Source organism: Anas platyrhynchos, chromosome 21 (assembly GCF_047663525.1).
Source record: "Anas platyrhynchos isolate ZD024472 breed Pekin duck chromosome 21, IASCAAS_PekinDuck_T2T, whole genome shotgun sequence".
In the NCBI taxonomy this organism is placed as follows: Eukaryota; Metazoa; Chordata; class Aves; order Anseriformes; family Anatidae; genus Anas; species Anas platyrhynchos.
Window position 1 is genome coordinate 7,410,990 of NC_092607.1, and position 26,250 is coordinate 7,437,239.

Sequence of the window (26,250 nt, forward strand, 5' to 3'; positions counted from 1 at the left end):
TTCTTGCTGTTCTTGGAAAATTCAACTGGTGTCTTTTGCTACAGGACACAGGATAAATGAAGATCAATCCCCTATCATCCCTCGCAGTCAAGTAATCTGTGATCTACAGAATATTCTTCCCTATAAAGAAAAAGGAAGGCAAGAGAGAATCTTCTGCCAGACACAGATAGTGAAAATGATTTCCTTTTCTTGCTGGAAATGGTGCCTGTGGGAATTCTGTGGCTCGCATTTAATGGTGCTGCCGATCTTAGTGTAATTTCACTTGAGCCTTTGTATGAATCAATGATGAGGGCTTTTCTCTTTCATTCCAAACCTGTAACTTTGTGTAGTCCCAAAGAAAAGAAACCTCTTCATTTTCACCCTCACGTGTCATCCCTAAAGAATGCTGCAATCTCGTGGTGGAGTTTTCTCCTTCTGAGCTCCTCAAAAGCACACCTAGGAAAAGGAACCTGACAATTTAACAACAGGCACCAAAGCTCCCAGTCCATCACAGACCACAGGAGCAACTTCAGTTCTGTTTTTATCTGTGAAGCAGGGAGTTCATATTGAGTGGTATTGCTCTTCTACCTGACTAGCCCAACAAAGCACTGACACCTGCTCTGAGCTGATTTTGGGGGTGCTGAACCTCTCCCTGACCAGTGGGCACCCACAGCTGTGCCCTGGCCTCCGAGTAGGGCAGAAACCTCCTGGGCCTCATCATCCTCCTCAGCCTTCCTGTGGGTGCCTCATGGGTGCTAGGTGGAGAGAGTCCTGCTGTGCTGTCTGTGGGTTCCTCTTGGGACAGGGCAACAAGCAGCAGCTGAAACCATTCTGTGGATGAGTGGGTAAGGTTTTCTCCTAAACTTCTCCTAAACCCTTTGCATTGGGGTGAGCAATATCTTCTTTTATCTTCTTTGCTAACAGAGAGGCTTTTTTTTTTTTTTTTTCTTTTCTCCACTAGTAGATCATGCAAAATGTTGTAAATTCTCATTTTGGTTCTGCTTTCTTGTGTTTCCAACTTCCTTGTGTCAGGGCAGGTGACTGTGCATGCCAACACTAGCAAACTTTGGATGCAATTCTTGATTGCTTTTTCAGGACTTTGTCCTTTGATGTTGCTGATACAACGAAACTGAGATGAACCATGGTAGTGGTACCAAAATGTCAAATGACCCTGTTTGACTAGGGCTAGCTAGCTCAAAAGCCAAGGAAGAATGCACTGTGTTGGTGACTTTTTTCTCTCTTTTTCTGTGAACATGGGACTAGTAGGAAGCACTACTGCAGTTCTGTCTTGGCCTGTGGACCTGATTACAACAGCTGACGGAGAGCTGAATGTAACTTGCTTCAGCTATTTCTGTTTTAAATGCTCCTGGCTGGATTTTGGTAACTCATCAGTATACTTTGTCTGCCAAAGAGGCATTCGTTTGTGAACTTAGCCTGTCCCGTGGTTGGGGAAAAGGCTAGGATTGTCACTTGTTTGGAGCTTCCCTAGAGTGTTTTGGCATGCAACAGATTTAATTACTAAGCTAAGAGTTTCTCGAGTTCACCAATGTAGGCTAGAAACTGTAAATGATGGAGAAAGCGAGACAATGGCTGTGGGAGAGTGAATAAAGAGGAACAAAACTGTGATCTCTCCCAGATGTTAAAGAAATTTCTGTGCAGCTGAACAAAGGTGCTGCCTGTCCAATATCATTTTTATTCCAAACCTTCAATATTGCAGCTGACGGCAGAAAATGTGCAGTAAAACATGGGGAGGCCACTGGGTAATATCCACTGTAAAGTGTTAATTGCCTATTGAGGCTGTAAACTATGTCAATATGCCTGGATCTGAGTTATTGACAGGCTCCTATTTATTCCAGCCTCACAAAGCTGGGCTCTTTAGAACTGGGCTCTAATCAGTCATGCTTTACTGATCCCACCAAGAAGCACCAGTCAATAAATGTGCTTGCTGTCTTAACCCTTTGAAGTTTGTAAAATTACAAGTGGGATTGATAACATTGATTTGGGGAGAACTCCTGACAGTGGAAACTCTGGAAATAAAAGCTGCCTGCAGTAAATGATCCCTACTCTAGGGCAATGGTTGGTTGTGGGGCTGAACCCAACCTGAGTCCTTCTGCCAGCACCCAGCTGAGGGCAGAGCTGGGGGAAGGAGGAGCTGCATGTCCCTGGACTGAACATCCCCCAACTCCCCAAAGTATTGTGTCTTCCCCATGTCAATGGCATCCTGTGTTTGAGCTTTCTTGACTTAAACTGCTACTGAGTATTGATGCACAGCAGCTGTGGTGGCATTTGAGGTGTGAAAGAAGCATTGAGGGCCAAACACTGCTCAGTCAGGGTTGAGGGAAAGGAGGAGGCAGCATGTTTTTGTCTGCAAAGTGCAGGTTTTGCAAGCTTCTGAGATATGGTCTGGCTTGTAGCATGCTTTGAGTTGAAAGATGCTTGCTGATGTGAGTAAAATTTTACTGATGCACTTGGTAGAATTCCCCTTACTTGGTTACTTATGAGTATTGAAGCTAATATAATTGTATTAGTTTACTGCGTGGCTTTTTTTTTTTTTTGGTTTGGTTTTTGTTTTTTAAAAAAGTAGCTAAAGCCTGGGGATAGCTGCTTTTTATTTGCAAGGAATAAAATCCAGAGAAATACAGATTAATGTTACCCATGAAAGCTAGAAGAGAAACAAAGCAAAGGTGCTGCTACTGCTTAAAATAATCTGTATCCAGTAAAGGTCTCAGAAACATTGCAAAACATTTGAAATGAGGCAGAAAGCCCTTCCTGTTGCTTTCCTTATTAGAATAGCTGATTGTCTTGCAAATGAATCCTGGTTAACTGTTTCTTTCTCAGCCTTTTTCTAACTGTATACAAAATGTTATTTATGCTTTGATTTTTTTTTCCCCCAAACTGATGAGTTTTCATGCTAAAGTATGGGATCAGAGTCCATTCTTGTTTAGACCCCAGCACTATCTGAGAAAAGATACTTCACTATCTGTTTTTTTTTATTTTTTATTTTTATTTTTCAGACTTTTATTTTGATGTAGTTCCTGGTGAAGGAAAAAAAGAGTGTTAGATGGTCCAGGCCTTGTGAGATACAGTGACGACACTGACCAGCTAATGTGTTTGTTTTTTGTTTTTCTTAAACATTATGGTATGCTTGTACTGCATGCTAAGTGGCATTTTAATCATACTAATTAATTTGCACTTGTTAAATTAAGGCACCTATGTTTCAAGCAGAAGGGTTAGACTCAGATGAACTCTTTATTCTGGTCCTTTTCATGTAGAAATGTGTCTGTCAGAATTAAGCCAAATGTCTTCACTTCTGTTGAGAGATACAATCAAAATTTGAACTCTGTGTCTGAAAATATAAACTTGCCTGGTAACTTGGTGATCTGTTCTGCAAAGTGTACTGCGTGAATATTTCTAACGGTACCAACAGCGATGTATGCTATAATCCCACTCAGTAGTAAACTGGTACACTTGCAGTTGCAAGTGTATTAATGTCTCAAAGAACCTGTGGTTTTAAGAAAATCAGAGGTGGGTAGAGTTTGTGCATTTGTGAATTAAGCAGCTGTTTCAAATACTTACAGTGCTTTTGCTATATACAGAATAATACTTTAAACAACCACTCCCAAGCTGCAAAAGAAAATAAGGAATTAATTTTGTTTTCAGTTCTTTCCAGTCCATTTTCTTGCAATAAAGCTTCATGGATTTTAATATAACTTAAACTTTTTCAGTCTGGTGGATTTAGGAGAAGTTTGGCTAGCTGCTACTGTCAAACTACGTAAAACTGAGAGTGGAGGTGCCACTGTCCATGGGTTCTGGATGAAGCAGGCTGTTGTCACAGCCTGTTGTCTCATGGAAGCATCTCCTGATAAATGTGTTAATTGCTCTGTTCTTGCACACCCCTCGTGCAACATGCGTATTTTGGGGAACGGGTACGGGTTCTTTTTTTGGGAAGCTGTGAAACAGCAGCACTTCTTGAAGTCAAATGACTAATATAAAGCTTACCTGTCAGGGATTTGATTTCTCTTCTTTACATTATGAGGGCAGGAGGAATACTGGCGGAATACTAGGCTTCTTTATTCCACTTACACTGCAATCCAAAATGTGCCACTGTCCTATTAGCCAAAGAAAAGGATCCAGGTTAGTTTATAAACCCAGCCAAATGAAAACTTTGCATGCATTGCAAGCAAAATGCAGAGACCTACTCAGACTTGCCAGCAAGTGACTGCAGGTCAAAACCCCGGATGATGGCTGGGACAGAAGGTGGCCGTGCACGGTTACGGACAGCGGGGTGTACAGGCTGTTTTCCACATCGTTCAAAACTGTTTGTACTGATAGGAGCAAAGTGTGTTCGATTTGACATAGCTACAGTTAATCACACTTCTCACTCATGCCGATGGAAATGTAAGTTTTGGAAGGGGGAGGAGGAGATGAGAGTTTTTATAAGGGAAGAAATGCTCGAAGTTGCAGTGAGCGTGAAGGGTTTTGCGTATTGTTTTTTTCCTATTTAATGGAGAGGCTTTCAGCTACACTTAAGATAGTGTTTTCCGTAGGCTTTGTATATGCTGTATTATGTGTGATGTGACCACTAGAGAGCAGACTTAACCTAGTAACAGGAGCTAATTAGTTCTTGGCCTCTTCCTTTCCCTCGTCCCCCTCCCCCTGGCTAGAGGCAGAGGGGGCTCGGGTGGCTCTGAGCTGTGCCTCCACCGCTCTGCAATCTTGGGCCTAATTAAAACGCCACAGACGGCCCGAACCCAACATTAAAATTTGATGAGGAATTGATCAGCCAAGCAAACAGGAAATTTAGCTGTGTGAGTGAAGGTAATGTTTGCTCAAATGTGTAATGAGGTCCATAGGGAATATTTATGGGGACCTCAGTGATGGTTTCAGCAGTTCCTTTTCCTTGAAGCCATCCTACCTGCCTGCCCTCTCCGTCATCAGGCGGTGGGCAGAAGGAAATCCAAAGCTGCGTCAGCCGGGGTGGGCAAGCTGAGGAGAAAGAGTTACGGTTTGGCTAAGCTGGTGCCACGTGAAGCTTGGCAAGGAGAGCGATGAAACTGCAACCTGACCTTTGCGTAGCTTTGCATTTAAACAACAACAACAAAAAGGCCCCTAACATAAGGTAATGTGTAGCACAACTGCTGGTGGAACTCCTTGAAGTGTGTCAGTACACAAGCCCCTAAAAAAGGATCAGGCGTTGTGTTACAGCAGATGTCAGCCGTATCTACACAGACTTTAGGATAAGCCATAAAAGCTGTCGACACACAGGTATTTGGAGGAAAGGCAGCGTGCTGTCTGAGGGCAGGGAGGAGTGCCTTCCTCAGGAGATTCTATTTCTAATAATTAGTCAATATAGAGTTTAAATGCCTTCCACATGCAGCAAACAGATGAGTTTTTCCTGCTTATTTATCACTACTCTGTCCAAGGTAAATCAGCACATGAGACTAACAGTGAGCTGTTATCAATATCATCACCTTCAAACCAGTATCTGCAAACCACTTCAATTGAAAACTGCCCTCAGCCTCTGGCAGTGGTTCAGCGTGCTTCTGGAGGCTCCTCCTGCCTTTGCGGAGCATCTGGAGCTCACCCGGATGCATCCCAAACTGGTTTCCTTCCTGTGCACTTCCAACTTTTGACTGCTCACAATGAGAGGTGAGGTTGATATCTAGAAGGACTTCACTTTGAGCAAAAAGCAGAGGATGGTTGGATGGTCCAAGCCCTAAGGCACGAAACAGGCAAGGAGCCATGGCCCTCTTGGTGCGAACAGGGTGAGGGCAGCTCCTGGTGTGAGCCCTACAGATGAGGGTGGGTGTGCTGGTGATCTGGGACTGCAGTCCCTGCCTGTGTGCAGTTCGTTGCTTTGCTTTCTACTATGAGAATACAAAAACAAACAAAAAAGCTGTTTAGAGCAATACTGTGAATTGCTGTGGATATGGCAGTCAGTAGAGTTGTAGTGTTTCTTACTTGCCAGGAAGTCCAGGAAGGTTTGGTCAGTTTAAGGTACACACAGAACAGCATGGACACTGGGCAATTTTACATCTTTCAAATGTAGCAACAGTAGTGATGAGATTTGTGCAAGACAAAGCAATTTTTCTTACTTACTAGAGGCAAATATTGAGAAGAGATGTTTAGAAATATTCTTAAACAGATCACAAAAAGCTGCAGTGGCATGGAGTCTAAGTTTTCCTTAGTTGCCCGAGGAAACCAGTTGCCTGGTCTTGTGCTTGGAGTGTTGGAATAAAACGTTGATCCTGTACATCTGGGTTATGGTTTACGACAGCAGCTCAGACCATTTTCCAGGAGGAGGAGCAGTATAAACGCAGTGTCAGCACACTCCTGACTGACTTGGCTGTCTTGCTTTCAGAAGCTAGTGTCTGCTGACAAAGCCATGGGGACACCTAACCTGCTATATCTTCAATATGTTACTCCATTAATGACCATTTAAACATGCATTTATGAGTTGAGGTCTCACCAGAAGAGCAGCTGTACTTAATTCCTGTCTACCCAGGGATCAGAAAATGTTAAAATGAAGGACCTGGCAGGACATACCAGTCAGACTGCAACCCGCCTCCTGTGGAAACTCAGGCCGTTCAGCCTGGTTTAGTTGCATAGGAAAATTAGTTGTGGAAAAAGCTAAAATGTGAACTAGAAACTGACTATCCGTGTTGCAGTTGTTTATATCCAGCTCAATATCCATTCCTGAATGCGCTGCTTTCTACCTCACTGACACTTCATTCAGCTTAAGAGATGTGGATTTTAAACCAAATATTAAAATTTCAGGGATTGCTAATAAGTTTTATTTTGCATTGCTTCTGTCTTGCTAATTACCAATACTATTCAGAGACAGCGGTGGGGAGACACCAGCTGGTGTGAGCATACATTAAGTAACCAAGTAGCAATTGCATTAATTCTCAAAAGTAGGGTAATTCATAGTTTAGCAGAGTCTACTGGAATTCTTTTTTTTCGATATTTACTCATTTTGGCCTCTCTTACTGGGAGCATTACTAGAAAGTGCCAGGCAGTTCTGTACTGTGCCAACAGTTCCGACCAGGCTGGAGAGAGATGCACAAGCCAAGAGGCATAAGTTTTAATTGCAAGCATATCTGGATGCAGGCTGAATGTCTGCATCATGTGCAGGTGAGCTTTATGAGTCGTATTTTTCTTCTGAAGTGTTTTGCACTGAGTAACTCGTACTTTGTTTTAATGATAATGGTCTTGTCACTGCTTATACTAGTCTTCAAAGAAGAAGAGCTTTCCCCTACTCCGGTCTTTGTCATCTGTTAACTTTATTGACAATCAGTTTCATTACTACCTTGATCTTTTTACAGAATACTGACTAGGGCTGGACCAGAAACCAATCTGAGTGCAATTGCTGTACACGCCGGTAGCTCTCCATTAACAGCTACAGTTTGAGGTCAGTCAGTGAACCATTTGCTTAATCCACTTGCTGACTAGAATATGGGGTTTTAAGTAAGAATTTAGGTAGAGTTGAGTCAGAAATCTTGGAGAAGTCCAAGTCTACTTTATTCTCACAGCTGCCACTATCAATCAGACTTGTAATCCTGCCAAAAAAAAAAAGATAAGTGTGGTTTGTTTAAACCAATTTTCCATGAAACACAGCAACTGTAGTTTTAGTCTGCAATTTTTTGTTGATAGGTCATGAATAAATCTTTTATTATTTTGCCAATTATTAAGACTAGGCTAGCTGGTCCACAGTTCTCTGGAGTCATCCCTAACTCTTTAAAATTGAAATTTTGTTGGCAATCCTGTGACTTTTGGCATTTATGAGGTTGTTTTCCATGATGTATTAAAAAGTTAACAGTCCACTAGTTCCTTTAAAACTCTTTGGTCTTTGTTATCTTGACCTGCTGATTTAGTGGGGTTTTTTTGTTTTTTTTTTTTTAATTTTTTTTAAACCTTTGGCAGACATCCCAAGATAATGCAGGCAATTTAGTTGCTTGATTATCAGTAATCTGATCAAACCAAGTTGAGCCACGACTCTTTGTTAAACTCTCTAATCGTAGCTATAGATGAAGAGAATCTGTGAAGCATTTCTGCCTTTTCTGCATCTCTGTGTATAGCTTTACCATCTGTATTTAGCGATGGATATATACTTGCATGTAGAGTTTTTGATGTGTTTTAATACATTGCTTATTGTTTATTTTTTCTGTTGATATTCTATTTATTCCATTAGCTGCCTCTTACCAGTCTAACATATTTAATATTGGTTGTCTGCCTTAAACAGGAATATTTTTTGGCCAGCATATCTTAATTATTGTTTATGTAATTATGGCTTTTTTGGTCCACCAGAAAGTCCCTGAACAATTCATAATTATCACTAATGCTTTCCATGTGAGATGTGATGCTCCAGGTCAGCTATGCTGACAAGATTTTTAGGCACAGAGAATAGTTCTTTCTAAAAATCTTATACTGAACACTGTTCAGGAAATGCAAAATATACTTGTCATATCAATTACTGTTTGATTCTCCTGGCTTTAATCTTTCAGACATCTCAACAACATCGGTCACTTCCTCTGCTTGTAAAGCCCCTGTTGGTTTTAAGATACTTCTGTCTGTGCAAGTATGTTTGAAGGATCTGCCTCTAACAAAGAACCTGTGTCAAAGGAGAAGCTTAATGTGAAAGTAATGTGATCAAGCACTAAGTTGCCTTCACCAACAATTAAGTGTAACAGCACCTAATGGAAGGCTAGGAAGGATCAGCCTGAGGGCAATTTCTACCACTGCTTCTCTGCGGCATCGCTGTCTAACTTAATAAACTTTTCATGCACAAAGTTTCAATTAAAGGGAACACGCTTTGTATTTAAAATCAAATTTGGTACGTGTTCTCGATAGTCATGTGGTAGCTGAGATGCTATGGCGAGAGCACTGCCTCTGTTACAAGACCAATTAGAAAGGACTGCTGCTATGCAGCTGTACCCAGCAGATACAGCACCACCACGAAGCATCCTACAGGAAACCACACCTAATGTGGCACAAGAGCTACTGTGGATCTGAATCGCACTGAGCAAGTTTGGCACCTGCCTCACAGTGTCTTCTCTTCTGTGCCTCAGACAAAATGTTTCTGCCTGAAACCCCAGTGTTTCTTTCGGAGCAAGGGGGAAGATGGTGTGTGTTAATTAAGTGAACAATTTGGTAAATTAGAAAATGACAGCCCTGAGTTTTCCTGGCATTCCCAGGGCTAATATTAAGACATATGGTAAAGGTGAAGGGATTTTCTTTCCCTTTAAAGGCAGAGAGCTAACTTTCTGTTTTTAAACACCATATTCTCATTGTCCTCCCACACTGCTGCTCCAGTCTGAATCCCCTGTGGGCATTCCTCTGCTGTAAGGCACAGCAGAAGTGTGTCTGCTTGAGATGTCTTTGTTTTCTTATTGTAAGAGAAAATACCCAAACTCTAATTGTTCCAGGAACATTAACAAGCATGTCTTTGGACCCCCATGTGATAGTGGCAAATGTGTTCATTTATAGGCAGGGGATGTATCTGGGCAGGCCCATGCTGAGTTTGTAAGTGAAAGCAGGAACAACTTTCATCTTTGCTGATTTTTAAAAGTGGGCCTTTCTTATGGGGTTATCCCTTGCTTATTTTTATAATAAATCCAATACCAAGAAAATAGGAGCCTATGCAGTTTTCAACAAGCTCAAGTATCCTTCTTTCCAAATTCCTCTATATTGGTAATACTGACTGTGAGCATGGAAGTTGAATGGTGACTAGTCCAAGTCGGGAGGGTGCAGGGAGGTGAGCTGGGGAGGCTGACCCACAGGGTGCTTTCATTGTTTGAGCCTTTGTAAAAATCTTAGTTGGGCAAGAGTCTGAACTAAATTTTAGAGATAGCAGTCAGAGATTAATGGTAATTAGTGGAACAAGGTAGGTTGCAGCTGGGTAGTCTGAGCTGAAAAAGCTCATACTGAAGACTTTGCAGGACAAACCACCTACTTTTCCAAGTGCTAGTGCTCTGCTCTTAAATCCAGACTAAGAGCAAAGAGGATGTTTTTTGCTCTGGTAGTGTTGCTATGCATGACTATATTTCTGGTAAATTAGAATGCTGACTCTTTTTGTGTCTTAAGCAGTGCAGTTCCTGTACAAATATGTTACAGAGGCTGATCAGCTTTTGGAGCAGTGTGGACCACCAAATACTGCAATACTGAAACTAACGTTGGATTCTTCTTAATTATTGTTTAAAAATCCAAAGTAAAAAATGCACACGTGTTTCAATACCTTTGCGTAAGCTAAGGCAATGGTAGAGTACTCATCAGTTGCATCCTGGAATGTGTGTGACCACTAGCCATTTGCTACGGGGACCTTTGAAGCCATGGCAGCTGCTCTGTAAGGTTGGGAGCAGGGGACTAGTCAGAAGGTTGTTGTGTAATGACACTTTAAGGTTTATGGAAGAGTTTGTTTTATCAACATTTCTTGGTATATATGTGTGAATGGGAAGTGAGTAGTTGTAAGCTATAACTTACAGATTTATCCATTGTCAACAATGCCTCACTGGGAGAAGGGACCCTCCATACTATCTCCAGTTTCTTCTTGTAATCTTTTGAAAACTTATAGAGAAATTATGCAAACTGTACCTGGTGAGTCAAGCTAATGCTTCAGCAGACAATGTTTTCTGTTTTTAACAGTGATATCAGCAGCAGCAACGTTGTGAAGGTGTTAGTTTTCTTCTTTTCTGTGTTTTCCCCTGACCCCCAACCTGCAAACTGACCAGTCATCCAACCTGGCAACTTCTCTTCTGTAACCCAGGGATGTGCAAAGAGTTCAAACCCGGCAGTTCAGCTCTTTCACTATTTCAGAGGGTACCTGGGTTATTCCTTACCAAAATCCTTCAGCATTTTTTGGAAGGACTCCTCTTGACTGAAGGCCTCAAGAGCCCAATCTTCAAGTTGATTCCTTATGGAAGTCCTTCAGCATCCCAGGAAAGACTTACAAATGTCCTGTCATCACTTCAGATTCAGTTCTGACAAGAAGCCACAAGGGTCCCATTTATAAAAACCTTACACATCATATTATATGCCCACAGTTACTGTAGACATTTCTGGACTGCAATAAACTTGCATGACAGAAACCATTCTTTCTTTTTACAGGTGACATCCTCAAATTGCTGGGTCCTATTCTCCATTGCTTTGCATCTTAGCTGGTCTTATGCAGCTGTGCAAACTCCTACCAGATGAGAACAGTAGCATTTCATCCTCCTTCCCCAGGGAGTTAATGTTGGCAGAAGTGAAAGGCAATGGAGAATTGAGTTATACAGCCTCACTCTTCTCCCAGAGTGAGCGTTTCAAAGTTGCTCATTCCAGACATAAATGAAGGTGTGGGATTTGAAGATGTCTTGGACAAATGCATTTCTTTGTGTGACCTCTAAAAATGAGGGGACAAATTTGCTGCAATATGTTGCAAGTTGCAGAGCAGTAATTAGCAGGGGAAAGGTCAAACTGTTTGTCAAAAGTACAAAATTAGATTAGAGAAGGCATTTTGGCCATGGGGTCTTCCTTAGGCTAAAGAAGAACAGGATGTTGTTTAGTTCTACTGTGTCCTAGTTTCACCATGCCCTGAGGAAGACCCCCAAGGCTGAAACCTTAGTTCTAATTGTTTTATAAATGACTTTTTCTTCCCTTTTTGGTGTTCAAGATAACACCAGTTTTGAACTGATGCATTTCTGTTGGACAGACACTTCCTGAAGAAAGATGAATTAAATTTAATATTTAGCCCCCATTTTGTTGACACTTTCAGTTTTCTTCCACAATCTATTTTCTTGCTAGACTGAGTTTGTTGCTTACTTCATAACCAAGGTGTTTGGTAAGACTGGCTATCTTGCCCAGAAAGATTAAAAATTCCAAAGAAACGTAAGAAACACTAAATGTCTTCTATCATTTGCTTTGTTCAGTTATCTGCCCCTGGAAACTTCCACGGAACTAATGAAGTCTAAATCAATGCTGTGCAGGAGATGAGCACTGCCATCCTTATTTCAGGAACAAGACTATCAAGGTGCACCCAATTAAGGCCAGAATCTCAGCTTTAGATGCTCTAATACTCTAGTGGTTGGTTTCTTAGTAATTTTTCCATCAGAGAGCATGTCCATTTCCACCATTCATGCTTGTAAGGTAAATTAGTTACTTGGAACACTAAACTTGCTAGTAGCTTATGTGGCTTTCAGTGTTTTTGGACATCTCCGCAGTAGGAATAGGGGTCTGAATATGTTAAAATGCAAGGTGAGATTTACTTTGTCTAACAATATTAATATTAAACCATGAATGATATATGTTCTTATGCAATAAATTGCTTAGAACATTTTGTAGTATGGTCTCAAGAGAAACTCAATAGCCTGAGAAGCTGGGAACATCCAGAATTGAGAAATTTGTGTAGTAATTTGTGTAATACAGTACACTCTCTTCGGAACCTGGTGGTAGGCAAAAGATCTAGAAATCTTGAAGATGTGATGGGGGACAATTCTTGCGAAGAAGTTGAGAATATTTTATATGTATACATTATTATATATAATGCATATACATATAAAATATGTATAAAAATTTGGGATTGGGAAAATACTTGTAGCTGCACAGATAATTTATCAAAACCTAAATTCATTTATACTTTGAAGGAGAAAATTACATGCAATTTGAATTAAAGCTCCTGTAGTACTTTGAGGTGTATTTATGAAGATTTTTTCCTCTTGCAGAGATGGGAACAGCATCCTAAAATGAAAGAAATTAAAATAGAAATATTAGTGTTTGTGAGTTGAAAACAGAGCTGGACTGTAACCACAGGGCTTGTAATTTGTACAGAAACACCTGGTTTTGTTTTTTGTTATATAGCCTATCTATAGTTTCAACATATGTAATGAAAACAGTTATCTTAAATGTAGTAAATCACTTCCTAACAAACTGAGAAAACAGTTTAATCTTAGGCAATACTAAATAGAAACTCTAGATCTTCCAAAGATGTACTGAGTATGAACTTTGTTTTTTTTTCATATACTTCAATTTTTCTCTCTTCTGAAAAGTCTATTTTCAAATACTTAAGTCCTCGAGAACAGTCACAATTTGAGCTGCCAAGATGTCACCTGATTTATGGTTAAAATTTCTGATGTGTACCCCCTGTCTTTCCAAACTGTTCTGTGATTTGACCTTTTTTAATATTTTTTTCTTTAATGCATTTTATAAATGGTTGTGTTGATGTTTTATCTACAGCTCGTCTTAGGTTAGGTTTTCGTGACGTTGGTAACATCAGTTGTGTGAAGTAGCACACCTATACACAACAACACTTAGGAAAATGAAATATGTGGAGAAAATGCTTAACAATTAGCTACATTTTCTCTATTTAACTGCAACTGTCTATTCTGAAAACTTTTCTAACTTGAATTTTTAGAATTGGAAGTCTCATGATCGGAGTATCATACTGACTCTAGAAATGTGCCTGGATTTAATACTTCATTCCAAATCTTTTTAAGTAGCTGCTGATGTAGAATCATAGAATATCCCAAGTTGGAAGGGACCCATAAGGATCATCAAGTCCAACTCCTAGCACCACACAGGTCTACCCAAAAATCCAGACCATAATACTAAGAGCACAGTCCAAATGCTTCTTAAACTCTGACAGGCTTGGTGCTGTGACTACAGCCCTGGGGAGCCCGTTGCAGTGCACGACCACCCTCTCGGTGAAGAACCTCTTCCTGATACCCAGCCTGACCCTCCCCTGCCTCAGCTTGACACCATTCCCACGGGTGCTATTGCTGGTCACTAAAAGAAGATAAAAAGAGGATAGATCAGCGCCTGCCCCTCCACTCCCCCTTGCATGGAAGCTGTAGACTGTGATGAGGTCTCCCCTCAGCCTACTCTTTTCCAGGCTGAACAGGTGCCCTCAGCTGCTCCTCGTACATCTTCTCCTCTAGGCCCTTCACCATCTTTGTAGCCCTTCTCTGGACACTCTCCAACAGTTTCACGTCCTGTTTGTGGTGCCCAGCACTGCACACAGTACTCGAGGTGAGGCTGCACCAGTGCAGAGTAAGGCAGGACAATCACTTCCCTCGACTGACTAGCGATGCCGTGCTTGATGCGCCTGAGGATATGGTTGGCTCTTCTGACTGCCAGGGCACTCTGCTGGCTCATATTCAACTTGCTATCAAGAAAAACAAGATCCTCTCTGCGGGGCTGCTCTCCAGTGTCTCGTTGCCCAGTCTGTACATATAGCCAGGGTTGGCCCGTCCCAGGTGTAGGATCCGGCACTTGCTCTTGTTAAACTTCATTTGGTTGGTGATCGCCCAGATCTCTGCAAGGCCAAAGTAGTCAGACGGCCGTACCAGGTGGGTAACTTTCCTGGCAATGTCTCTTACCCAAGCCCCAGGGAGGCAGCAGACTTCCCTGTGGGTTGGGTCTGGATGGAAATTAGGCCCTCTGTCCCTTTCAGAAGGGAGTCCCCTATGATAACCCTCCTTTCTTTCTTGATGGAAGATGTAGTGATGTGGGGGGTAGGTTGCCTTGCCTTAGGCAACCCTTCCAACCAGGATGGGCTTTCATCTACATTGTTGTCTTGACTGTGAAGTTCTAGAGCAGAAACCTGCTTCTATCCCCCCCTGGACCTAGGTCCCCTCCTACCTACTGGTGGGATGGGGGAACCTTTGTTTCTTGGGTGGTGGCTGGCTCGTGAGTGTGTCTCAGGGAGGATAGTGTGCTTCCACCAGTAAATTTCCCTGTCTGACTCCCTGATGCTCCTCAGCCTCATCACCTCCTCCCAAAGCTCTGCCACCAGAGCAGTTCTTCAAGCTGGGCACACCTCCCACAGGCATACCCACTGCTGCTGCCCTCAGACACCGACAGAAGACTCAGGCACACCCTGCAGCTCAACGCTTGGACAGCCCATGTTTCCCTGCGACCTCTGGCTAGCCACAACAATAGCTGTGGCTGGAGATGGAAGAGATGCAGAGGCCGTGGCTTTCTGCCCATGGCTGGGCTCTTCACGAGCAGGTTACGACCACCAAAGGAAAAGAGCCGTGAGGGCGCCCTCCCTGCTCGCCCTGCCCCCTGGGGCTGCCTTTGTATGGCGTGGAGGGGGCGCTGCCTGCCATGCCCGCCCCTCGTCAGCCTCCTTCCCGAGGGCTGCAGTGCCCTGGCGGCTCCTTCGGCTGCCTCGAGTGGTCTGGATGCCGGAAAAAGGAGAGAAAAAAAAAAAAAAAGCCGTGCCCGCCTCCATTCCGCTCCCCTGCACCACGCGGCTGCCCCGGAGCCGAGCGCCTCGGCGTCAGGTGAGGATTTCTGGCTACCAGTTTATATTCAGAAAGTGGCAGCCAGCACTGCTTGAAACCGATCCTCCTTTTAGGAGTGCCTTTTAGATTAAGGTAAGAATATTTTTAAAAGCGTGAATCACGGGTTTTTGTGTAGGCCCAGCTTTGGTGGGACTTTGCCCTGACAAAGGCAGAGTGAGTGGATAGACCCCTGTGTGAGATTTATTAAGCAACATGCAAAAATTGCTGTCACAGTTAGACGCTGAAATACAGAATAAGACAAAGTAAAAGCCAAAACTAACATGAACTGATGATGCGTCAAATAAAAATGTCTAGTGTGGTGCCCAGAATGTCAGCCTGTCCTCTGGGAAGAATGACTTCCACAGGGGCAGGAGGCCTGCGGGTGAGAGCTGGCCTGCCAGCCCTCTGTACACTTCCAGCAGATATTTATAGCATGCTTAGAAATGTAAATAGAGGGCATATGAAAATGCTGAGTATAAAACATTATCGGAGATGACACGAATCGTGGTTCTTAATGAATCTAAGCAACCAGCTTTACTACCTTTTTTTTTTTTTTAAATGTATCTTATCGTACGCATAGATCTTTAATGAATGGGAAGAAATGCAAAAGGTTGCCCCAAGCTATCATGGCAGAGCTGGACTGATGCAGCCGAGTAAGAACAGGAGGGTTTGGAGGTGAGGGAATGAGTTTTTCATGGGTTTTGCGTTTTATTTAGAAACATACCCGAAAGGCATCGCTGACTTTGAGGCTAAGAGGGGGTCATTAGACTGTATTATCTGATTCCAGTGTAACTGGGAGCATATAAAAGCATCTATTTCCTTCATTTTGGAGCGATTTGAAACTTTAGATGTCAGGATCACCCAGCCCTTCCACAGATTGCTCAGAGGGATGGGGGTCTGGCGTTGTCCCAGTACAGAAAACGTCAAGTACTATTATACGCTTTATTATGAAGTTTCTCTTCTGGTTGTTACTTCTTTGCAATGAATTTATGGGGAGATTTTATTCAGGGATAGCATAAGAATGGCAACACATAAATGGTAATTTAAACCAAAGGAGAAAAACCTAGCCTGAGTATCAGGAAAAAGCTCCTGGTACAGTGATTTACCAGTCAAAATGTGTCCGTGAGGAAGCCATGGTGTCCCCATTTCCTGGAATAGTCAGCAGATTGGACAGTGTATAGCCAGGAACAACGCTGTACTCATAAGTAAATGCCCCAAACAAGCTTGTTCTGAGATCAAAAGCCTTCAGTAGACATGTGGAGGCCTTATGAACCGACAGGTTGATTTGATGTCTACAGAACAAGTGAGTAATGTTTGAGCAAGATGGTGTCTGCTGCTTGTGGTGGCTGTCCTGACTGGATTATGGGTCAGGGAAGAGGTATGTTTGCTTTGTAACCCTCAGACAAGCTGGGGGATATGGGAAGACATAACACAAATGGTGTTAGGACTGAGGAGGCAGTGCTGCAGCACTGGGAGATAGGAACATTTGGGGAAGAGGGAGCAAAGCAACTCATTCTGACCCAGCGGCACAAGCATCTCTTTCTAATAAGCTCTTAGGTGTTAGAGTGATCTAATGGCACAAGCAGCAGGTGTTTGTGGACATACGTCCCTGTCCAGGGGCACCAGTCACCATCTTGACTCCAGTACCAGGCCTGAGCTGTGCTGTGGGTGCTCTTGTGCCTGGTCTGGTTCCCTAAATATCATCCTAAATATCCTGGATTTCCCAGGCTGACACCAGGGTGGATTTGCCACTTTTTGCTGCTGTTGGGCCTGGCTGCCCTGCCCTGTCAGTGGGGGCCCGGCCTGGCATTGCCTGCACCTCCATTGGCCTTTGGGCGCTGCAGCCCCAATGCACTGGGACACAGGGCCCTGAAAATACGGGGGTCAGGAAGGATCTGTCCACCTCCCTGTGTGTGTGCCACAGCTGCAGCGGGTGCAGGTTGCTCCCCAAAATGTCCTGGAGTTGGCTGCATCTTTGAAAATATGGTACTTGGCGATATTTGAGCTCATCACACAGCACAGCTGACCTGATATAGCCAGAATAGATGAGCCGTGTCTGTGTGTGTTACAGATGGGTAAAGGGAAACAAAATGCTGACTTTTGAGATAAGATTCTGGGTGAGAAAGGAGAAGCTGTTTAGTAATGTCAAGGCCTAAGCACATTGTGTGTGGTGGAGGAAGCAGCACTGCAGTGTGTGCTGGGAAAAGCAGCTTCATCAAGGATTGCAGCCTTCTTGAGGAGAAAAGGGGAGGATCTGGGAACCTGAACTACTGCTCTGCAGAAGAGTAGCATTGCAGGAAGCATAATGTGGTACTGAACCAACTCTCCAGCAAATCACTCTGCTTCAGTAGAACACACTAAAATGTTCAAACTTGCTTCAAACCGGCATGAAACAAAACACTTCCTTCCCTTGCCCTCCTTGTACGTGGAAGTTTTCAATTTGGCTGAAGCTGCTGGAGGTGGGGGAACAGAGGTGGAAAAACTGTTGTTATTTCTTAATGACAGATGCCTAGACTGTTACAGGCAAAAACCTTAACTATGGCAAAGAAAATAGAGGGTGGATCTGCATATTGGTTTGGGGAATTCCAGTAAGAAGAGCGGGGTTTGTTTTGAGGCCAGGGGAAGATGTTTCGGCTACTGGCCAAAAGTAATAGAAAAGTTCACTTTTTTTCCAGATCTGTGAAAAATTGTATGCTTCTGCTTCAATTTATTTTTGTTTTTATTCATCACTAAAGCAAAATATACTATTTATTGCCTAAGTGATGTTTCCTACAAACATGTCATAATGTGTTTACTGAAAAGTTTAGCATGTGAATGTGAAAAGATGTGTGTGAGGGTTTACTTGTTGTTCTTTCAGTGAATGCTGCTGTTGTTCATATCTCAAAAACTGCTTTTTGCATTGACAGAAATAGTGAAAAATGACCCAATTTCAGATCATTTACACAAACTAGCTTTAGTTTCCCCACTTCACTTCCAAACGTAGATCGCAGTACCACAGTATTTAAGCTCAGGTTGAACTTTACACTTGTGAATAGGTTTATTGACTTGAGTGGAGCTGCTCATGGTGGAAGCTCTGTGTGTTGTTATGTGTTCAGTAGATTGGGTTTCAGGAAGGTGGAGTGGCTGTGCCTGGAAAATGCTGGGCTGTCTGTGGACTCACAGCCTGGGTCTGCGAGGGGCTTCCTTTATAAGATGAAATTAATTATTTTGTGTCACTTGGTTCACGCCTCCACCTTGGTTCACACCTCCTCCTTGGAACCTATTTTTGTCTAGCTTTTTTTTTGTTGTTTTTTGGCCATTTTGATAATAAATTCTTGAAGATGGGAATTTGCTTGGCGACTAATACCTGGCGCTCCAGGTGCTGAGCACATGTAGGTGTACCAGTGTGAAAGATGGCTCGTCTGTACGTCCTGCTTCTGTTGCGTTTATCATCTGCGTGAAGCCTCCCTGTGCTGAGGGCTGGTGAAGCTTGCTGGTACCCAGGTGCTTGTTCTTGCTTTCAGGTCTAAGCACGATGCGGCGCGCAATGGAATCCTGCTCCCTCTGCAGCACAGACACACTCGTAATTTCCACCCCATGACTGTCATTAATGCAGTTCTGGTTTTATATTAATTACCAAATTTAGGAAATTAAAGATTTAATAAAAGCATAAATCTGGGTCAAATTGAGCTTGAAATACTGAAGTGCATGTGTAACGCATTCATCCACATGATCTTTTCTATTAATCCAACAAATGTCTTCCTTCAGTAAGCAATTCTGTTTCCTGTTTTTGCCCTCATCCACAATAAGCAGCTACATTTGTTTCTTCTTTTTCTTCTAGCCTAAAGATAATTCATTAAAGTAGCTCTCCCTCCCCCTTTTTTTGATCCACCTCTCCACCTCCTAACACCCCCCCTAAAAAACACCATCAATATTTCATAAACTTACAGTGACAAATGTATTTTAATGTGGTCCACAGAGAACCAGAGATTGATTGGCCTCTCAGAAATATGACACGTTTCAAAGCAGGATATTCATGGAGTGTTTTAGTGCCTACATTAGTCAGAGAGAAGCAGCGCCTAAATTTATCATAGTTATGGCTTTCTCGGTATCCATTTTCTTTTAGCCGCTGACAGCAAGTATCTGAATGGTCTCTATTGATTGGCTTTGTGGTTCTGTCTTTAAAATGCATTGGCTGTGGGGGTTTTCAGATCAAATTAAGTCTTGGCTTCCTGGAGTTTGTGCATATCTACAGCGCAAGTGCGGACAAAGCTGGCTTCATTCATGCTGATTTTCATTCACAAGGGCATTACATGGACGGGAAGGGGAAACTGAAATCTCGGCTGATAACACAGGTGACCCAGTCCTATTTCTTTGAAGGCAAACACTTCACAATCCCAGAAGGAAGCAAGGAAGGATGGGGGACGGGAAGCACCCGCTGCTGCTTTTGTGCAGACTGGCAGGTGTTCCTGCACCATGGCACGTGGCCTGGGAGCCAGGGCTGGGAAGAGCTGAGATGTCTTCAGACAGCTCTGAATACTTAACAAGAAGTGTTGTCTGATGGGCTGTGCAACTTCTGTGCTGTTCTGACCAGCAGACTCGTGTGTCATTTAATATTCTTTCCACCATGGTACAGTCCTTCGTTCTGTACCAATGAATCCAGTACCACGGAGCGGTGCGAGTGAATTTTCAGTGTGGGGTCCAAATCCTTTTGATTTGGAGATTACTGAAGTTGGTTTTCTTGCCAATATAGTTTATTATTTGAAATGTTGAGCCAAAGCAAATACCTTAGGTGATGTCAATTTACCAAATGGTATTTAGTAAGAGGTAAGTGTCAATTTAGCTCATGGATTGTGTACATTACACAACAAAAATATCCAAGAAGTATGAAAAGTTATGGTCTTTCACTACCCTCCTCCCTTTTTTGCCAAATATACATACTATATTTGTGAAAAGCTTGGAAGAACGTGAAGATGAGTTCTGTGAAACTGATTTGGTAAATACACAGTTGCTTACCGGTATCCTTTCTTCTTGATATGAATTGCAATGCTGGATCAGAACAAACGGGGATGATAAACTGTGGTCTTTAATTCACAGAATATTCCTTCAGGCATCTTGTTGGATGACGTACTTTGTGTGCTTGAACCGTGTTAAATTCCTACTTTCTCCCCTCCTAGTCCCTGCCACCTACAGTTTATCAGTGTCATCAATCTAATACTCCTCATGAGTGCAAAACTCATTTTTAAAAGCAAGCGCAATAAATTAGCTCATGGTTGTGCCTGTGCACGTAGTTCAACCTGGCTTCAGATTTTGCTCCCATCTTCTATGCAGTTGTGTTGTAAGACACAGGAGTTTCAGCAGTGCCTGAAGGTGGGTGGAAAATCAGAGCGATCGGCTTTATTAGGAAGGCATAAAGATGTTTTTGGGAAAGTTCATAGATCCATGGAGTCAGAGGGACCACTGGGTTGTCCTGCTGACTTACTGTGCATCGCAGGCTGCTGCATGACACCTGGTTACCACATCTTTCATCCCGTAACTTTAGTGCCTCCTGACAGCGTCATTTGTATCTGCCTAAAGCAGGTGCTCCAGACAGCATCGGTTTCTTGATCTGAATATATCAAAAGGTGGAGAATACCCTGTGTGTGATTTAAAAAATTGTGCCGACCTTTAATTTAAGTCAGTTTGGCTTCAGCTTCCAGCCATTGGTTTTTGTTATGCCTCTTTCTGATAGATTAATGAGCCATTTAATACCCTTTATTTTCTCCCCGTGAAGGTACTTATGCTCTAATCGAGTTACCTTTCAGTCTTTCTTGATGGGTTAAATAGATTGAGCTCTTTCAGCTCTCGTTGAGATCTGTTATTTTTTCCCCCAGTTCTCAGACCTTTGTTTTTCCTCAACATTGTTTAAAAAAAAAAAAGAAGTTAAGGCATTACAGCTGAGCTTTGTATGCCTTTTATTGGTCTCAGCAATGCCATAAACACAAGCACAGACACTTCATCAGTCCTGCTCTGCACTCCTCCTCGTGATACCTCCAAGACCAGCATCAGCTGTTTCTGACAACATTGTGCTGGGACTTACGTTGAGCTGCTCGTTCGGTGCAAGTCTTTTTCAGAGTGGTCTGTTCGTAGGGTAGAGGTCCTCACTGGGCAGGGAGGGGTGGCATTCCTTTTTATTCGTTTTACTGAGCTTTCACTTCTGGATACCATTCGTAAGATACCAGATTTCTGCTTTCCATCATCCTGCCTGCCTGCCACCACCTTGGACACACCGGGACAGGAGCTGTCAGCTGCCACCATGGTCCCCAGGGTTTCCAAACCAGCTGCTGGTTGTTGGAGGGTGGTCCTCCCACCTGTTTTGTGCTCTGATGCAGTCTCTGGCTTTAAAACAAACAACAAGAAAGTGAGAGGTCTGTTGGTGTGTAGATGGGAGGCCAAGGGAGGGCAGCTGTAGGCAGCACCACACAGTGGGGCCGATACAGGAGCTCCTTTGTCCCCTGACTGTGACTGGCTTGACTCAATCCCAGTGCAGTGGGGAGAGATGCACATTATGCAGCCAAATTACTGAGATTTGCTTCACTTGGTATGTAAAGAGAAGATGAAACAGTAGCTCTGAGTTACGGTAATGCTGAATGTGATAATGATGCCTCCCTCCTAGAGGAATCCATGCTGAGACTAACATATGCTTCCATCCTTCAGGACAGCCTATTCGGTTAGTCTCTTTTTAACTGAGTGATTGGAGCTGGCTGAGAGGACGTGCAATAAGGTTCTGCAGGCTCCGAGACTGTGCAGTTGGATTTGTTCCTCTGTATTTACGCTTTGGAAGTTGATTTTGTTTGTACTGGGGATTCATTCAGAAGCCTGAATTAAGATTAAGGCTTTTACATGAAAACAGATCAAACACAGCCACCAAAATGAGACCCAATAGTTTGCTGACGGGGGTTTTTGGCATCTAATTTCTCGCACTTCAGGGATGGCCGGGGTCAGGTTTTTGGTGGACAGTGGGAGCGTGGTGGTGTCTGACAAATAGCCTTCTTGGGGGATTTCAGGTTGGGTCCTCAGGAGTGGAAGCACCCAAAGTTGTTTACTTTAATGTCACGTATCTCTTCTAGAAAAGATTAAATGGAATTTTGTTGAGGCAGAATCATAGATAGTGGCTCTTTTACATATCGAGGCTTGCCTTTGCATGCCAGCAGTGGCTATTCGTGAACCTACATGAATGTTTTCCGTTTGTCACATGCCATTTGTAATTCTCCTGCTGAAAAGGTTGCAGTCAGAGCAGGGAGAATGCAAGCGGTGCCTCTCTCTGCACCAGGAGCAGGTAACGAAGACAGCTCCCCAGCATGAGGTGACCTGCCAGGGTTTGGTCCAGATGGTCTGTGGTACGCTGTGAAGCAAGAGCTGAGGAACAGGGGAAGATGTCCACAAGTTACCTGCAATCGGTAAGTAGGGCTACGTTTGGATGTTTTTCCCTAGTTATTTATGTAGGTCCATAGACTGGTGCAAATACTGTGCTTTTCATGAGTAGTGTGTGAAACTGCTAACTTTGTAATGGAGTTCATCAAAAAGATGAACTTCATTGGAAACTGAGGAAGAAAAGAAAAAAAAAACCAACCACAAAAAACTTGGACTTCTTAGCAGCTTTATAAGTAGCACAGCAGTGCATGGCATCTTGTACAGGTTGTTTTGTGCAAATAAAGGGATGGAGGGCCTGTGCAGCCAGCAGGCACGCTGCATTGGGGTGTTTTGTTCCTGTTTTCTTGCTGTTGTGCTACAGTGAATGAATCCTTGGTGTGTTCTGTCCCAGGGGATGTCCTTTCCCCAGCTCCTCATTGAAAGCAATAGCCCTGGGAAGCTTCTGCTGTGTTTTTAGGAGAGAAACTGTGAAGAAGGATCGTTCTGTAATGCAAACACTTCTTTTTGAGCAGGCTGGGAAAAATAATGCTCTGTCTGGTGCAGCTTTCTTCTTGGGAGCTGCCTGGTGTCTGAGAGGCAGTGCCACGTACTTGGAGTAGAGGTGGCCCTTGGGCGCTGCACCTTTGGGGCTGAATTCTTTTCTGATTGCAATGGCTTGTGTCCTAACAGGTGGAATGATGGTGGTTCTCTTTTCAACCTGAATTTGTTTTTTGTGAGGTACTAAAGCAGTCTGTCTGTTCAAATACAAGTCTTCAACAGAAGAGGACAGGGAGCAGTCAGTGAACTGATGGCTTGGCTCAGATGAGGGTCCAGCCTGTCCCCAAACTGCTCTGAGCTGGTAACGTCCATAACATAGCCAATGTGCAGTTACTTAAGAAATGAATTTTAACGTGTTTGACTGGCTAAACTTTTTATGTGGATGTTTCTTTTTTGTTAAAAGTTGTGACTTTTAACAAAAAAGTAACCTTTTAACAAAACTTTTAACAAAAAACTAACCAGTAGGTTGGTGATGTGACTAACTTGCCCGTGGTGAGATTTTACTGTCCGCGTGTGACCCAGTTGTCAATTTGCAGACGTACAGACCATTTCTCATTTATTGATTCAATTTACTAATAACTACACTTTGCTTTCCAAGCTGTCTAATTTGAGGTAAGCAGAAAAGTTTTTACACTGATAATTTATAATACTTGAGTGTATTTTCTCTTTCTGCTTCCAAAAATGAAGCATCAGAATAGAAAGGTTTTCTTTGGGCTTTGTTTTTTGAAAGCAGAGGTCCAACCAACTGATCAGATCAGTTTGTTCTATGAACTTGAAAGCTGTTAACTTTTTTATAAGCTTATTTCATAATTAAAAACGTTACTTTTTTTTTAAGACAAATCTATTTGAAACTGGATGTTTCTATTTTATACTTTTTTTTTTTCAAGTGGCAATTCTGAAAGGACTCCGTAGGGAGTTTTGTTTACCTTCAGTTATAAGAAGTGGCTATTCTGAAAATCCCTGGTTTTGTACACATGGTTGGTTCTCTAAAATTGTTCTGATAGGGAAAAAAAAAAATCAAAATTCTGCAACAGTCCCTATCATTTCACAGTTTATTTGAACTGAGAAAAATACTGATCTCTCCAGAATCTCTCTTCTTTTAAGTGTCAAAACTTAATTTGATGGACCTCGGGTTTGATGCCGCTCCCCTAAATATTTTTTTGCATGGTTTGCAAAGTGTTAAGGAGGATTAAATAATTTTTGCCTGTTACTGGCCAGGCCAAGCTTTACTTACACATTTGGCAGCTGCTTTGTCTTTCATTTGAATGCTCTTTGCAATCTGTAGAGCACACAATGGTAGATGTAGAGAGATAGCTTATTAATAAACATAGGAAAACAAAAGCTTTCTGGCAGCAGTTTAAACTCGCATTAAATCAGGAGTGGATTTTTAGGGGATAAAGCAATACTAAATGGGGGGAAAGCAACTAAATTAAAAGACCACTTGAAATAATATCTTTTGGGGAGACTGGAAAGTTTGCATAACGATATCCCATAATCTCAAGCAAGGTTGAGTGAAAGAAGATTATGTAAGGTAAAAGGAAAACTTCCAGGTGTAGAAAATGAGTAAAAACTATTGGTATAAGTTACATTAGGAAGTCTGATTACACGGTTGTTCAGGGCTGGAACAGATTTTTAAAGTCTTACCCTTTTGATGAACTAATAGCTTTTGAGTACTTCTAAAAATAGCTGTCAAGGAAGCTGACATCTCCTTAAATATTTCAGCGTGATGTGGTCTTCTGTAACCTGATACAAAACCGGTCCTGATTTGATATATCGGTGCAGAGCACACTGCAGAACGTGAGAGGGGTTGAGCTGTAGTTCCTGCATCTTCCTCCAGGATTCAGGCACCTGGCGGTAGGCAGCCTGGCGGGTGGAAACCCAGGCACTTCCTTCAGCCTCGCACGGTGCAGCAGCTGTAGCAGTGTCAGAACTGTAACTCTGACTTACAGTCATGTGCATCTCCTACTTTCAGCACACAGTGAGCCTTCTTAGAGGGACACAGGGAAAAAAAGGTTCTTGTCTTGATTTGTTTAAAAAAAAAATAAATCCCGGTTCTTTTCATTGCCTAAGGCCATGGGGTGGTCCTGTCCATCCCCCCGATGTAAAATGGCATTTTGGACTCTCTTGATTTTTTTGGTTATGGGAAGGCAGGTACAAAACAGGTGAAGAATGGGCTGTTTGGGCTTGGAGCCAGAAGCACGCTGTTGGGCTGTTGAAGTATAAAGGCTGCGGTTGTTCGTGAGGACTTCCTCCGTTGCTGTCGTTGTTTTTAGTTGGTTGGGTTTGTGCTTCTCAGTGCAAATTGGCAAACTTTCTTCTGTGGTCCAGCACATGCACGTTAATATGAGGTCTTTCCACTCACTTTAACAGATCTGGGGCACAACTTGTGTGTTGGGACTGTAGTGGGAAGGTTTTTTTACTTTACATCCCTGATGGATTAGTGAGGGATGCGCTTTTGGAGAAGAGTAGTCTAATGTGTCCCAACTTTTTGCCTGTTATTTTCTGCTGATGATGACTCCTCGATGTCTGAAATAGGAGTTTGAGACTAATTCAGACTGAACTCTGTTAAATCACTTTCTGGAAAAATTAATCACCCAGCGTGGATAAGGAACCTGCAATAGAGCAAGGCAGGCTGTGTCAGAGGGGACGAGAACTTCTTACTAGGGACTGATTCTGGGTGCTGAGGATAAACAGCCACACTTGTGCACACAGCAGGCCCTTCTCAGAGGTCCCAGGCTCGCCTGTTTGCCCTTTTGTTGATCTATCAGTTGCTGTACCTGGAATCCCATCTGGCATTTAAGCTCAGACCATTGTTGCTTTCATACTGCTGCTGGCAGAGACTTTCCAGTTGAAAAATTTCCATGAGCGAGCGTGTAACTAGCTCCTGCCTAGGCTTGTGGTGGCGGTGTTCTCTGGGAGAACTGGAAGTGACTTCAAATGGCAGCTGATGATGTGAATGTCCAGGGACCACCGGAGCAGCTACCACTGCCAGCCTGCCCTCTGCGGGGGTGCTCTGGGAGCTAAGGGGCTGTGTGAGATAGGATGCTCAGGTATTTCCAGGATATGTCTGTACAGCTCTTTTCCT

The 26,250-nt window shown here is 42.9% G+C and overlaps 1 long non-coding RNA gene across 9 annotated transcripts in view; it reads left to right on the forward strand.

The window, feature by feature from the left end:
- The first annotated feature begins 503 nt into the window (after positions 1-503).
- LOC106014601 (uncharacterized) overlaps positions 504-26,250 on the forward strand; it is a 193,600-nt gene continuing 167,853 nt past the window's right edge. For 2 of the 9 annotated variants that reach the window (XR_003501531.3, XR_005260550.2), the window contains exon 1: positions 1,905-2,423. This is a non-coding gene — a long non-coding RNA (uncharacterized lncRNA). Of the gene's footprint in view, positions 825-1,885; positions 2,424-22,527; positions 22,655-26,250 lie in introns of those variants that run through there. The other 7 variants (XR_005260549.2, XR_011804434.1, XR_011804431.1 and 4 more) reach the window with 7 other exon arrangements.